The following is a 15,760-nucleotide window of genomic DNA, read 5'->3' on the forward strand; positions in this document are numbered from 1 at the left end:
GGAATTGTCGCCATTATTAAATCCCTTTCTGTTTTATGGGTAAAATATCAAATCATAAAAAGCTGAGGGTTTTTCTCTTGAGGAAAGTCAGCTGAGGACATTTATTCAGTTTGATTTTGAAACCCTGCTAGCTGTTGGCCTTTCCCGCTAATCTGGCCTTCATTCAATGTCATCAATCTGACGGGAGATTGATTCCCCATCCAGTCCACAAACACGGCGCGGCGAGAGAGTGGGGGCGGAGAGGAGACGAAGATGACAACTGCTTCTCAACCGCGGCTACACTGACCACACGGAAAGCAAAGATAAAGACGGAGCAGGGAGCTAATTTCCACCAAAAGACGGTTATCTCATGTTGATTTGGGGCGTTGGAACTCGCCTGTAATTTGCTGCTGCTTTTTGGTTGGTAATCCTGTGTCACAGAGAAAAAGGAAATAGCACTGGCGAATCGTTTTCTAACCTGTTAGTTACGTCTCATGTCTACGCTTGCCAGTTCCCCCCGCCTTTGTGAAGTCTTTGTAGTGGATGTGTGGAACATGAAGTTAAAAGCAGTGACAGTTATAATAACCGTGTCCCAATTCGGGAGCCGCATCCTTCGGAGGCTGCGTTTGAAGACAGATGGCGTCACAGCGGTAAAAAGAGGCTGCCCCACTTCAAGGCGCTCCTTCAAACGCGGCCGAGAAAGCCCTCCTTCCCTTTCCAGAGCAAGGATCCAATGTCCGGTCCTCGGAAGGATGCGAACCCTTGAATTGGGACACAGATATTTAAACTGTCACTGCTCCAACTTCATCTATTACAAATCAAGGATTTTTGACTGTGCAACAATGCTGCATTCCTGTCCCCTTCCAGCAAAGTACATCCTCTGAAATTACAAAACTACATGTCTTTCAGGGCCTTTTTAAATTCTATGGCTCATTTTCGGTTGTAATTTTCCTGCAGTAGTCATAGATGACTCACTGTTGATTTTTTTTTAAGTTATACTTTTTCACAAAAAGTTGATCTATAGCATATCCCTGTAAATATAATAAGTTCAATATACCTAAGCTACCTAAGCTTTAATGATGTTTAGCCTACTGCAATAATCATTTTTGGTATTTTTAGATCATTAATTGAATATACAAATTTGAGTTTCATTTTTTGTATTATTATGAATCTGATATGCTGGTTGATATGGAAACTAGCAAGCAGTTTCCATAGCAACCAGCATTTTACTGATTTAATTCATGTCCGCCCCAGTTTGTTTTTTTTAGCTAAAATACATTGTTCAGATTAACTTGACTGGTTTTATCTGGGTAACGACGTTAGCTCGACTTTGCTTTTCGGAGACTGCGTTTGAAGGCTGATCGCGTCACAGCCGTGCGACTCGGCCGTCCTGTTTGGTGGGCTCCGACAACAAGACCACTGATACTTACACTTTTACATGTGAGTATCCGACTTTAACTCCACAAATGGCTCACGTGTTAAACAAGCAAAAGGGGGCATCGAAATGTTATTGTCATGTCAAGCTGCAGCTCTGTTGCTAGGCGACGGCAGTAAGGGCGGGGCACTTTGCTCACGTAAATCACCAGACCGTCCCATTTTGGCTTTCGCAGTGTACGCGGCTTACAAAGCCTGCCTCCTTCACGGGCAGCCCCCCCGAATTGGGACACAGCTATTTTGCATGTTTATTATTTCCATTAAAGTTAGTTGTCATGGCTGTAAAACAATGTGACTCCATGCGGGGAAATACTGTTAACTTATACACTCTCATGTGACTGGGACAAGACACCTTATTTATGACATAAAACTCTCATGTTGTTATTTCCTCGAGCAGGTTCCCACGTCACTGGCCCATTTTATTTTACAGCACTCCCCTAACTTGGTATTCACAGGGCGACTTCAAGTGATGCTGAAAAGCTGTGCAAATGCGTATATCTATTTAAAAAGCACTCAAACGTGCTAAAAACAAATTGTTTGTTTATTCAGTCACCCTTTGTTGCAGTGTGCTTCCGATTCTGCAGCGTCAATACTTTCTTCCCCCCCCATCATTGAGGGGACTTGATAATTTAACAGCATGTGTTGGTTGCAGAGAAATTGGAAATGGTGTTTTCTTGAGATCTGCCACACAGCCCCATAATAAATGTGTATATATATGCAAGAGTCAAAGCTATTTCCGATTGTAAAACACTGTGATGGGATTTGACTGTTCAATACACACAGCTTAGTGAAATTATCTACAATTCTACGTTGTATATGTTGTCAGAAACACATAAGAAGCTTTTCGGGCCATTAAAAAAGGATTATCTGTAAATATTACAATCATAGTTCATTTTGGAATTGGAGTTTTGCATGAACAACCTAGACACTCAGCCGCTTTCTTTTATTTGCTTATAACCGTAGTCTTGCACGTAAAAAAAAAAGAAATCTGCTTTCTGAATCTAACCACTGTTTAATATTTGAAACTGCATCTGTCAGGAAACAGTACATCATTATAACTCTGTTTTTGTGGCTGAAAGCGCCGTAAAAAGGCAACGCCGCACTCGCTCCCGGAGGGGATGTCGGAAACCTCATAAATAACCCTCATCCTGTGATAGGAGCAATTTCAGTTTTAACTCTCCGCGGGATTTGAGGAATTTGAGACGCTTGATATAAACGCGGCTCCGTATCAAATGTTTACAAAATCTCATAAATTTTGCAAACCGTCGTGGTGCCATTCTGCAGAGATCCTGGTGAAAAAAAACATGGTTTTTTTTCTAAGTTTTAAACACTCTTCAAAATGCCAGAATCATAAGGCTGATTAAATAGCATAGGCGCTATTTTTTTATAATAAAAAGCTGAGGCATCTTATTTGCAATCGCCATAAACAACAGATGGTGCCCCGTCTCACACAGAGATACACCTGGGGACGGGTTCAAATATTTAAATTTCCTGTCTGAGCAGCTCCGCAGTAGAAACATCACCGCTCTCTCTCTCTCTCTCTCTCTCTCTCTCTCTCGCTCTCTCCGTTGTCATCCTTTGTTTTTTATGGGTCCAACGGCAGTTTTGCTTTGGTCAGGTCATAACAAACCGGTCGGCGGAGAGGATACATCTGTCTGACGTTTGGAGAAGTGGGGTTGGCCGTGAAACATTGAGTCAGCTAAAAGGTTTGAGCTCCGTCAGCACCCCGCGGTGCCTTTACAGTTTAATACGGAGAGTCGAGACGGGCTGACAGGGAGGGCTGCGGCAGCAACCTCGCAACAACACACACTTAGTGTCTGTCACACGTGCGTCAACACGTCTGGGGCCAGTACACTGTTCATGGCCACTGTTTGTAGCACTGTATCAACGTGTCGTTTTGGGAACTCTTCCCCATCTCTGCCTAGTTGGCACAGGTCTAATTGAAAAGCTGCGGCCCTAGTTAAATAGAAATCCCACCATAATTCTACATAAAGCACGTGGGGCCTGTTTTGAGATTTCATTTCTGGGCTGATCACGTAAACCTCGAGTGATGAATTGCATCGCAACACTACACCTTGCCCAAGACACCTTCCAGCACATGTGCTCACACACACACACACACAGCGATATCCCAGTTTCCCTGTAAGTGTTCCAGAATTAGCGAGGAGCCTCCTGCCAGTGGCGCCGTTTCAGTAACAAGCCACAGGCTGCCCGCATAACGTATCCCCCCCCCCGCCCCACCCTCTATCCTTTTGTATTGTGTTGAGTTTTGTGCTTACTCATCTCTCGTATCTTCAGTGGAGTTTGCGTTTTATGTTTGGCGAGAAATATGAGGAGGAGTTGAAATGACTCAACCAGCTGGTGCGGCTGTTGTCCCGGAGTCACAAAGGCAGGAGTTGAATCGCAGTTCATTTGGTTAATTTGATGCCGTTTGCGACTCGTTTTGTCTCTCGCCGCCGTAATGTGTACTCACATCTGTGCAAACGGGGCATAGAGAAATCCTCTGCTCGAGGCACTGGTTTATCAGCTTTTCGCGTCTGTGGCTCTGATTGCTAATGGATCCTCTCGAGGTCTGGCAACTATCAAACAGGCTCGGATTGGAATTTGGACGAATAGTATTAATGAAGTGTTGCAAGTGACTTCTTATACCCAGTCTCAGTCACGTCCAAACTGCGAAAGACTACTGATTAGTGGGGACTGTTGCCATAACATATCGCTAAAGCCAGTTTCAACTTCTACGATTAAGCTCACCGTTCCATTAAAGCCAAAAACCTGCGTCTGAACATCGGCTGCTTAGTGTATCCTGAAGAGGTGCTCCACATCCAACGTATGCCTGCCGAGCCTCTCATTGAACATCGAGAGGTCTTCAGTATGTGTCCACTCAAGAAAAGATACGCAACACTCCAGCTGCATGTTTTCTCTTTGAATTACTGTGAACTTGGAGTGCATGGGCAATACAGGTCTAAGGGCCAATTCATAAACCCTTTCGGGAGGAGACACCCACGCATGCTCCATCTTAAAGGGGGTATTACAGTGGCCTTTTTTTTTAAAGGTTGCTAAATTAACGTTAGGCGTGATGGAACGTAGATACACTAGACCAAAGGTGCAGGTTTGTCAAGATTTTCAAGTAGGGCTTTGTGAAAGACACCACACAAGCGATTGGAGACACATGGACGGAGACAATGATTCTTGAGGTCATGGTCGTAAATCTTGCGGTTTTAGGGACGGGGACCAGCGTACGGTGAGCTGGTCACAAGCAAGGCGAGATGGAAGGTCAGCTCCACTCGTGTGATGCAGAGAAAATGGAAATGCAGGACACGGCGCATTGACTGTAAACCAGGGGGCCGACTCACATGTGAAACATTAGCAGCGTAACCGGGTTACGACTTCCGGAGCTGAGACCGAAAAATGTATTCCATCTTTTGATGTTTTTCCCCTCCTGCAGTTCAATGCTTTTGGTCAGGAACAAAACAAATCCATTATTGCCTTTTTAGTTCAAGTCCATTTAAGGTTCGCCACAGCGTTACTCCAAACCAACCGAGAGTTGCAAACATAACTCACATATCTGACAGGAAACCCTTCACAGCTCCGATGTCCTTTGGGCAAAAGTCAAATCAGAGTTTATTCCTGCAACTGGCATTAAGTCACGCGGCCCTAAACTGGAAGGTTTCCTTTATTGCCCCTGGTGGTAACTGTGTGACGAAGGTAACATAAAAAAATACCTGGATATGAGAAACGTCATCAGAAGTTAGTGAGTTGTGTGGTTCAACGTGGGTGAAGCGGCTGCAGCGAGAGATCAGGTACATGCATTTGGTTTGTTACAAAAGCTAAGATCGAGTGAGCCGGTTGTTAAGCATCAAAGTCCTTTTTAAAGACGTGAGGACCCAGGAGCTTTTCACAAGCTTTATTGTAGTGTCCCTTTTCTACCTTTGGACCGGTACACACCTTAGAGGTCCATCGAGGCGGCTGTGGTACCATCCAAACTTGATTGTCTTTGATTGTCCTCGTCAGCAAGTGCAGCGCTGGAGTCATAAAATATATCAAAAACCACACACTGGGCTTTTCTTAGACCCCAAAATTCAATATCTTCTCGAGCGTTAAGCCAATTCCAAGTGACAGATTTCTGCCAAGTGGAAATCTGCTCAGGCTGGCACTAATGCTGCCCAATTAGGAAAACTGAAGAAGGCAGGCTTAATCTGGAATGAATAAACTCAATTCTAGTTTATCTGCAGGGTGACAGGAAACCTGTGTTTCCTCAAGCGCCATATCCATTGATAACCAGACTGTTAAACCCTTTAGGAGTTCTTTGCTTTCTTCCATTATTGTTTCATGGATTTGTACGGTTAAAAATAAACGCGTCAAAAAATGAGTTTCCTATCAGGCCCGGGGTGAATTCACATGTAATGGCTCAGCTTCTATAATTAGCTATGTCTGAACACATGGTATGAGGGAGCAGTGGCAGTGAGGGACCTTGTGTCCACTTAATGCCTCTCACATAGCGCAGTATATATTAAAATCATAAAAACATCATACTAAACATTAAAAAAAAAACTGTAAAACATGATAGAAAGCACGATTATTCATTAATCCATATTATAAAAGCCTGTTCATTCCATAGAGTCGGTAGCTTTCCCTGCTTATTAGGGTTAAAAAGGTGATTTGTCATTTGTGGTAATGTAAAGTGCCAAAACATAGTCAAGGTTATTATTGCAATCAAGTCATATAACTGTCAATAACTCACTTTAAAGCCTCTGGAAAGTGCTGCAAATCAAAAGTAATTGTCCTTAACATTAATTTGTCGGGACTAAATAAGAAAGGGATTGAAGTTGTAATGCCTCAGTGGCGGGAGGAATTATATTTCTTTGTGAACACGGTATAGCGTCACGCCTTGAGGGAATTTCTTCAAATCTGGCACAAATGTTCAAAATGACTCAAAGATTAGATGGGTTCACTTAGACTCATGGTTGGAATAATTAAATTTGGGCGGTCGAAGGGTCAAAGTCAGTGTTACCTCACAAAACATGTCTTTTGCCTCAAACACAATATTTGTAGTCTGCCTAGAAGGAAATTTCTTCAAATTTGGACCGGTTGTCACTCAAAGTCCGTTTAGATTTCAGCTGCCAAGCCAGAGGGCATGGTGGACATTTGTTTTTATTATGCACACTGAAACTGCACTGCATGGTTGGAGGAAGGGAGGTCATTGTAGCTTCCAGATATCTTTTGCGAAAATAACTCACACTTTGGCCAGAAATGGACATTGGAGCGAAACAGTTCATTTGGAATAAATGCCACCAAAATGGTCCTATTCAGAAAGTGCGAACACCGTATTATGATGTGAAGTCGTCCCAAATAGAGTCGTACGTTATTTTGTTCAACATGATTTCACGGAGTGGGAAAAAAACGAGGGTGGAAATCAGTGGAATAAACCTTTTTCACATCCTCCATTACAGGCATTGTGCTGTTGGACTTGTGACAAGCACACGGCACAGGGCTTTACTTTTCCCGCACCCTTTTTTCCTTTTTTGGTAATATCGGACTGAATTGAATGTTCTGCCTTGCCAGTTCACACTCTCACACTGCTAAATATGATTTGCATTCTCATTTCACAGACGAAAACCACAGCTCATGAGGAGAACAGACACAGACGGCGGCGGTTTCGAAGGTTCTCGTAGACTGGAGAGTCGTCACGGTGGCTTTGCTCCATGCACTGTATGCCGGACTTATTTGTATCTGTCACTCGCGTACACAGAAAATCCCAGAAAGTCATGATGAAGCTGCTCAAGGAATCCCGGTGCACAGGTGAATCACTTCACACCAGCCCCCGACAACGACACACAAATATTTCCCTGGGAGTGATCAGCTTAGCATTGGGGACGCCGTGTTCGGATTGCGGGATTGACTTGGTCAGTCGAGAGAGAAATAGACATGTTTGACTCTCGTGTTGAGGAAGTCATGATGGCGTCTGAATCCAAAGCGGATTGGACAAGTCAGCAGAAAGAATATGGATTTTTTTTCACTTTAAAAATAGATGTTTTCTGGAGGTTGCTGTGTGGCGATAACTTGCTATTTCACTCCGGGGGAGATTCACAAGCGCAAATGGCTCTCGTTCTGTTTTGTGGGCTCAGATGTAAAGTCTGCCTCGTGTTGATGCTGTTTGTCTGAACGGGGATTTCAACAGACCACAACCAATGGAGCAATCAGTGCATCGAGATACAACACATCGGCTGAACCAATGTGGCTGATCTGTGTTTTGAGTATTTCCACCTGATGCAGCTTTACATTCCACTGGATTTCAGAGGAAGAGGTTTTACTTATTACTCCTCATTATTTATCAGTCAGCTACAGTGTATTACTTATTGGCATTAGGATTAGCACACACTGTAAATATTGATCAAGTAAAAATCCTGTAAAATATACATTAGTCATAAGGGACCATTTTTCTCTAGAATGAGACTTTGACTGTTACTTAACCCTTTTGTATTTTCATGTAAAAAAAAGATGGGATTATTATCATGTTGTTTTGATTGTTACTTTTACTACAAGTAGACTAAATAAATACCTATTTCACTACTAAATAATTAAGTTTCTTAGTAATGCATTACTGCAAATGGTGTGAGACTTGATCTGATCCCTGTGGTCTGATTCCAGTGGGTTGAGGTCCAGTTTTCGATAGATGGCATTGATAGATCCTTACTGTGATAGTTTTTTTTCTGTATACGAGCACTGATACTATAGTCGGATGTGCCTGTGGTATATTAAACAGGGTGTATTAATCGCGGCGAAAGGTCCTTCATTTTCTGTTTTCCCATGCGTTTCTCATTATTCCATCGCTGCTGAGAAATGTCGGCACACCCGTGATGCAAATTGCAAAAATAGACTGCGAGCAAGGCGGAGAGGAGGGAGACAGAGAGAGAGAGAGGGAGAAACAAGCAGGAAAAACTGGGGGAAAGAGAGGTAGAGAGAAACGCAAGTTGTGGGGGAGAAGGCTAAGAACAGCATGTGTTCTATCTCCCCAGCCGATTTGTGGTGAGAGCTACATGGGAAGCCGGTGCTAAGCTCCCTGAGAATGCCACCATCACCCACCAGGGAGGCAGAGTAATTACACAGAGCTTGTGTCCCCATTCGCCTACATTAATAAGCCTAAAAGCCCGGCAGCTCAGGCATTAGATAATGAAGATTCACTGAGTGTGCTTAGAGCTAGTTAGCTTTTGACACTTACACTGCATGTCGGTGGCTTTGACTGCACCTTACCCCAAGGTTTCCTCACCTTTTGCCGATATGTGAGACGCAGGTAAAACGTCCGTTTCCAGTTGCCTTCAGAGTGCCGAAATGCGGCTGCAGCCAAAACTCTTGTCCCGAGTGTGTGCAGCGGTGTGAAGATTCACCAGCTCCATCTGGTCGTGTCAGGAGAACACCTGGAAGTTATAAAGCAGTCAGGGTGTAGAACGACCCCTGCTTTGTATGCGAACACTCGCGTCTGTATCTGTACATATATTTCTGTCATCCCGTTTCGCGACTCACGGCGTTTTTGCTTGTCCTCGCGTCTACAAGAGAGATGATCTGCGGTAATTAATACGGAGTAATTAGATCCCATCTGTACAGAATGTAATACAGATGGGAAATGGAGTATTGTGTGACATTGCCGATTTAGCAATGTTTACAAGTTCAACTACCGGGTCAGGCAAGCAGTGAGCCTGGCTGGGCCGGCGCTGGCCTGTCACCGTAGCTCTCAGTGCTTCTTTCATAGCACTCTGTCCAGTTCTGTGTTCTCCCCCTGGCATTGTATTCACCACCATTCAATATATGGGCAAAAATGGAACTTGAGCCAAACTTAAAGTCAAAGAACAAACTATTTCCGGACGTTCTTATCAAAGTAACTTTTGTCCGAGTTTGTCCAATTAAAACGTGATAAAACGTCGTGATTGGCAGCTGAGACTGACTTGGGATTGGTCGAGCGTGTGTATCGACGTGGTCACGATGCCTCGGCTCCATCCCACGATCTCCACTGCACAGACTTTGGCCCCAAATGATGTTTAATGTCATTGGCGCGAGATGGTAGCATATGTTTCTGGGATATTTCGTTTCTGGATAGTGGGCAGAAGTGTAGACGCATCATCCATCTTTATTTAGAGTCAATGGGACAAACCTATAAAAAAAACATACATTCATCCCGTGCCCCATTACTATATACACACTATTCTTGTGTTGGGGAACAGCTACCATCCCTTCCTCTGTTTAAACTCTCTAGCCCCTCTAAGGGATAAAAGCTTGCTAATGGTCGATGGTGCGAATCTATAGGTCAAAGTTCCCAAATGCTCCATAAGGAACAATCGCATGGATTAAAATACTGAATGTTGTCATTGAACATTCTACTGGGAACTTATGTTGCCAGGGAACATAACCAGCGTTTTAATTTATCTGAAAATGCATTTGCTGATTAGTTCCGTGTCATTTCTTTGAAACTAAACTCCTATAATATCCTTCATGGTAAGCCCTGAGGAAAAGTCTGCAGACAGTAAACAAAACCCTGTGCTGCAGTGACAAAGAAGGTTATGTCACTGAGTCATGATTCAAATCAATGCCATTCAGGGGGCAGCTCTTGTCTCTTCTGTTATATAAATGCAGTTCTATACAGTAAGCTCTCTGTGTGTGAGGAATATGGAAGAGTGTGACATTTTGCAAACAGCGGCGGCACATAGATCCTGTCGCTGTCGCACACATTCCTGCTTTTGCCATTAAACTGTGTTGAACCAATCCTCCAAGTACAGAACAGATTCAAAGCCTCAAGCCAAAGGGAAAAAAAATCCATCTCAGAATATTTGCAAAAAAGCCATACCCTTATTGATCCGTCCACCCGGAACACGTCCCAAAGCCAAGGTGAAAGGGAAAATAGACAAAATATCCGCCTTGAACTGTTTCATGTGAAACATAATGCCTTTAGAAGTGAGGGGGATCATTGATGTACTGATTCATCCCATGGCCTCTGCACTGCTGATCAGGAAAAATCCGCTTTGAAAGCCGACCTTCTTTTTTCACTCATCAAATGTTTTGCACTTGTTTTCTTGAGGTGACGAAAGCTTCCTGCAAGGGGCTTTCGGTGGGAAAAAAAAATGTGCGAGCTTTCCTGGGGGCGTTTACAGGTAAAAGCTTTGGCATTCATACGTGTCAGTCAGCTCCGAGCTGTGCAATTCACAAGATCAGTCTTTAGTCTAAGTGGACGGGAAAAAAAATGCAAGGAGCCGTTTTCTGATGAATTATGAATAGAAAGTGGCAGAGGTGTAATGGCTTAATATTCAGAGGTGTATATAATGTGGTGTGCACCTCTTGACAGGTCAAATTTCTGTTTTCACTTAATATTCCCGGATATATGCCGTTTAGCCCGTCATGAAATCTGTGGAGTTTACTAGAGAGGTGGGACTTGTGTTGCCTGGACTTCGTGCCACCTCCCTGACAACTCGAGACAACTGAATTACAGCCTCTGAGACAACAGCAGAGATGGGTTGTCTGCAAACTGAACGCAGGGTGGTAAATCCAGTTTTCTGTTGTTACCTAACCCAGAGATTTCATAGAGGGAAGCAAAGAAGGGATGAATTTCAAACCCTCACAACGGTTAAAGTGAAGCAAACGCCGAAGCACATTGCCAAACCTGTGACAATGACGGCAGTGCTGACAGCTGCGATCCGGAGGGAGACGCATCTCCGGGGAGAGATAATGGAACAAACACACCGTTAAGTGACAATTTGACAATGGCAGCCGCGGCAGGGAACAAAAGAAACTGCAGCTAAAGCTACCATTTAAAATCAAACACAATAATTGAAGATAAAAATCAAAATAAAAGATTTTTAACAGAATTTTAGCCTGAACCGAGTAAAGATTAGTGTACCTAGTTAGTCAAAGTTGACGGTGACACATGCTCTCATGCTCAACAGAATGGAGAAAATGTTGAAATGATCTGCGGCCGTTTTTTAAAACCGCTTGTCTGAGCATTGAACTGCTGCACATTTGATTACAAGGCCTTCCTTCTGTGCTTTATTCAATAAGTGGGGCAGATTTGGGGGAACCTGCACTCAAGGCACAGCTCCACTGAGATAATGGATCATACTGCAAAGGAAATGAAAAAAAAAAAACGACTGTGCATATCGTAATTTACTACTTATCAAAGAATCTGCCGCTCGAGTCGGCTCGACTGAATAAAGAGAACGCAGAATTCCCACAGGAATGGCTCAAATATACCTGGTCGTCATTGTGTGTTGTGGAAAATCTGAATTATTAACAGAAATGTATGAATAATACTCTTGAGTTAGCTGTATCAGACTCCATTGATGCCATTTTAAAGTGTGTAAGGAAAAGCTGCATCCCATTTGAGGCTGCAACTCGGGCGCCTCTGTATTGGCAGAGTACTGGACCGTCTGCTGATTAGCCAACAGTTTCAGAGCGGTGGATGCAGCTGATGCAACACGGTGCTCTTCATCAGCATGAGACGGCTTCCAGTAATGAAAGAGGACAAAGTGAAGACAGGGAGTTTCGACAACGTCCCGGTAGATATGGTGCAGAGTCCTCAATTGATCTTTGATCTCGGCCCCAACACTTGCAGGAGCTGCGGCACAGAAACCTTTACAGACCCCGCTTGTTTCTAACATAAGCAACCTCAGGATAATAAACCTCATCGTACTCTTTGACCCACAGAAATGTGTCTAGCCGATGATAGCTAATCAAGAAAGTGGAAGATCTGACAATCTGAGGATGTTTGGAGGGTTTCGTGAAGAGATGCACAGGCCATCAATCAAACTTGGCACTATCCTTTGAGGATTTGATCTTGTTCACAGTTACTACTACTACTTAACAGTTGGAGTTGTATCTTCCTTTAAACATTTTACAGTTCACTCATATTACTCACACCGCTTCATTTACTTCTTCTACGTGCTGTATTAACAAGTTACAGGTTAAAATGACAGACAAACGCGCCATTGGAGCTTCAATATTGCCCAATGCCACTCAGACCTCATGTCTATAAAAAAGACGTCCTCATATATTAATGTAAAGATCCCGTAAAACTTGCCCTTAAGTTCACACCGTTTTTCAACCATAGATGGTGAGCCAAGATGCGAGGGTCAGCGGGTCGAGTGTTTCAACATGTATCCGTTCGAATGATGTTACGTGTCCGAGACTCATCATTTATCTTTTATAGGGCCGGTTCACCGGTGAACTTTGTGCACTCTGTGAGTCATATGAGATTCCACATTGAGCAATACACTCGTTGAGCTCAGAAAATGCTTGTCCTGTTGTCCTCGGATTTGTGAAAGTACCCGCGGTGTTCCAAAGATGGGGTTGGAAGTTTATTCATTACAAGGACACATAAAACCCAACTCATATATAACAATATAATAATGAAAGCTGTTGTGCACATGCATTGTCTTTCACTTGAACCTTATTGTAATTGCAGAAAAACTCATTTTGAGAGCCTTTTTCTAATATTGCAGGGGTTATTGACAGCTTGTGTAATGTGATGTTTTTTTCAGATATTCAATCGTCATAATCCTTAACGGTCGAATTTTTTATGAAAGGGCTTCACAAACGCATGCACTTGAGAGAACTGGTTTGTGAAGGTGACGGCCAACCAAAGAAAAATTCGGAAATCAACTAAGAATGTCCTTTTTTCCAAAATGTTCCACATGCATAAGGGCACTTAAGCTGCTACAGGTAGAAAGGAAAAGCAACTGCAGCCTCTTAATAGCATTCCCCTACACACAAGCTTGAATGAAGAGTGGATTTTAGGGTTCATTGCAGCATTTGTCCTTCTCTAGTAGCTTTGACCATCTTTTCTATTGGTTATGCAAGTAATGTGCTCGTCCAAAGAAATTACTGAGTTCCTTCAATTCTGCAATGAGGTCTGACACAGTGAGAAAATAGATCGTCGGACAGTCTTCGGCCATTTTACTCGGGGGGTGGCTGCCAGGAATAACTCCGGAGAATGTCCCGACCAGGACACTTGCGTTTGTCCAGAGTTTCCGGTGCACGCGTTGAAAGCACCAATCCGACGCTGCCCAACGCTCCTGTAGCGCATTTTGCGAGAAGTGCAGTCGTAGCATCTTTAAATGAGTCTCCCTCATCACTTCACAGACCTCTGTGCTCATCTATGTAATCATGCTCTTTGAAGGTTTATTAATAGCAACACTTAGGTCCCTCGCATGTATTATTAAAATATTTTTGACTGCTTTTCCACTGCTGTCTCATCCCTCGTGTTGAGGGATGGTTTAAACTCCTTGTTTTGAACTAAGCACCTATGCTGGCTGCAAAGCAGGCGACACAAGCATGAGACCTCTGTACTCGCTGCCAATGCCTCCCTTTCCCCAAACGCCTGCAGTAGCACTTAGTCATCACCAAGAGTGCTTTGTTGTTGGCACTTAGACTAAGCACATTTTACCTGCTTATCTTATTACCCAGGTGTCAGCTGCAAAGCATGCTGGTAATTGAGGGGGACAGCGTGCCAGTCGAGGTGTTTCTCATTCATTTAGTTGATTGCATTGTTCTCGTTGGACGGGAATCCCTGTATAGACGAGGACATGACGGGGCTGTAATCAGAGTTCAATGCGGAACATGCCGCTCTGATGACAGCGTGATTGCAGATGAAAGGAGTTGTCGTATTCAGGGATTAATTAGGAAGAAACAACGATGAGTAAAAGTGTAATTTCGTCCGGTGCCTTTCATGCAGGAATCACTTGTTCCTGTTTTTCTTCCTTGTAACGTTTCACCTTCATCATCGATCAAAATGTTTATTTGAGAAAACAGAAGTATTGAGCTCTTTGTCTGTAAACCAATTCCAGACAGCTGGTGTTGTCAAGATGACTCAGACGAGTCTTTGGGAGGGGAAGACGCGCAAATTAGTTTGTGACAGACGCACCTTTTTTTTTCTGTTGAACATGTTGAAAAGTCTTGTGAGGCAGGTGTCAGGAAACGTCAGCGAGCTGTGACGAAGAAGAAGCGATGAAGACGTTGGCTGTGTGGATGTGTGTTGGCTAACCAGCTCAAATTCTGGGTGGAGAATAACAAACTATTGTTTTCTATTGCTTGAGCCAAAAATGCTAAATCCTGTAAAAGCTCTTCCTTGGCACTTGTTCTCAGATTGTTGGCCTTTAGTCCATTGGATTAGATTCAAGGGGGCGGATCCGGGATTTATTTATTTTTTCCTCAAGAAATAACACAGATATCTTGGTGAAAATCCGGCATACTTATCGATGAGAATGTGCAATTGATTGGATTTAAAGGGCCTTGGTGGAGGTATGTGCTCTACTGAGTGCAGTTCTAGTTTTGATCTTGTTTCCCAAATAGCTGCGCAATGTCAATTTCAGGATTTCATCCATTGCCTCGAGAAATATAATTTGGCCTCGGCAGGTTGCGCTCAAACCAAAAGCGTTCTCCTTATTTAAATGTCAGCCGCTGCTCAGATCTCGCAGGGGAGCACAAATGTCTGACACCATGCGACGGCTAATGACAAGGCTTCAGAGGGGGACGAGTCAACCGAGAGTCGGCGGGTCACCGCGTGACACAGCAAACGAGATGTCAGAAATGTCCTCCCACCGAGAGAGCGAGGGGAGAAACGGAGAGAGGGGGTGGCTGACGAGGGAGGAGGGCGGAGCGTCGGAACTGTGCACACACACTGAGAAAACACGACGCCTCCCTGCGTCACGGCGTGATGGACGGCGCCCACCGACCAATAAATCAGAGGCGGCGAAAAAAGGCAGGATGCTGAGAAGGGTATTCGGAGCGACGCCGCGCTCCGGGTTGTCCGGAGACGAGAGACGTGTCGGGAATGTGGGAGCGCATGCGAGGAGGAGGAGAGAGAGAGAGAGAGAGAGAGAGAGAGGGAGAGAGAGAGAGAGAGAGAGAGAGAGATGAGCCTGCCCTAATTTAGCCTGTCTGATGAAAAATGGACAGGAAAGTGCTTACTTGGCTTGCCCTTCCCTCCACTCCTCCACTCCAACTCCTCCTCATTCCCCCCTGCTCACCCCAACACTTTTCCTTCCCCCTTCATACTGTCCATGCCCTTTCCACTCCCTCTGTCTCGCATCCCACCTTCCTCAGACAGATCTACACACCGTTTTCAACATGACAGACATAATTGAATGATAAAACCTTGTTTCTGTCATTGGCCAAGGTCCGGTACTCGAGCACTGCACCTGATTACAATTTTGAGGTATTTGTTCACTTGAGTATTTCTTTACTTCATGTTACTTTATACTCCTTTACCCTCATGCTGCTACATTTCACAGGTTCTCTCCGCTGCACTTTTTCCAACACCTGTAATTGCTAGTTCATTTTCAGAATAAGCTTTTACAAAAAATAAGAT

Source organism: Hippoglossus stenolepis, chromosome 24 (assembly GCF_022539355.2).
Source record: "Hippoglossus stenolepis isolate QCI-W04-F060 chromosome 24, HSTE1.2, whole genome shotgun sequence".
Classification (NCBI taxonomy): Eukaryota; Metazoa; Chordata; class Actinopteri; order Pleuronectiformes; family Pleuronectidae; genus Hippoglossus; species Hippoglossus stenolepis.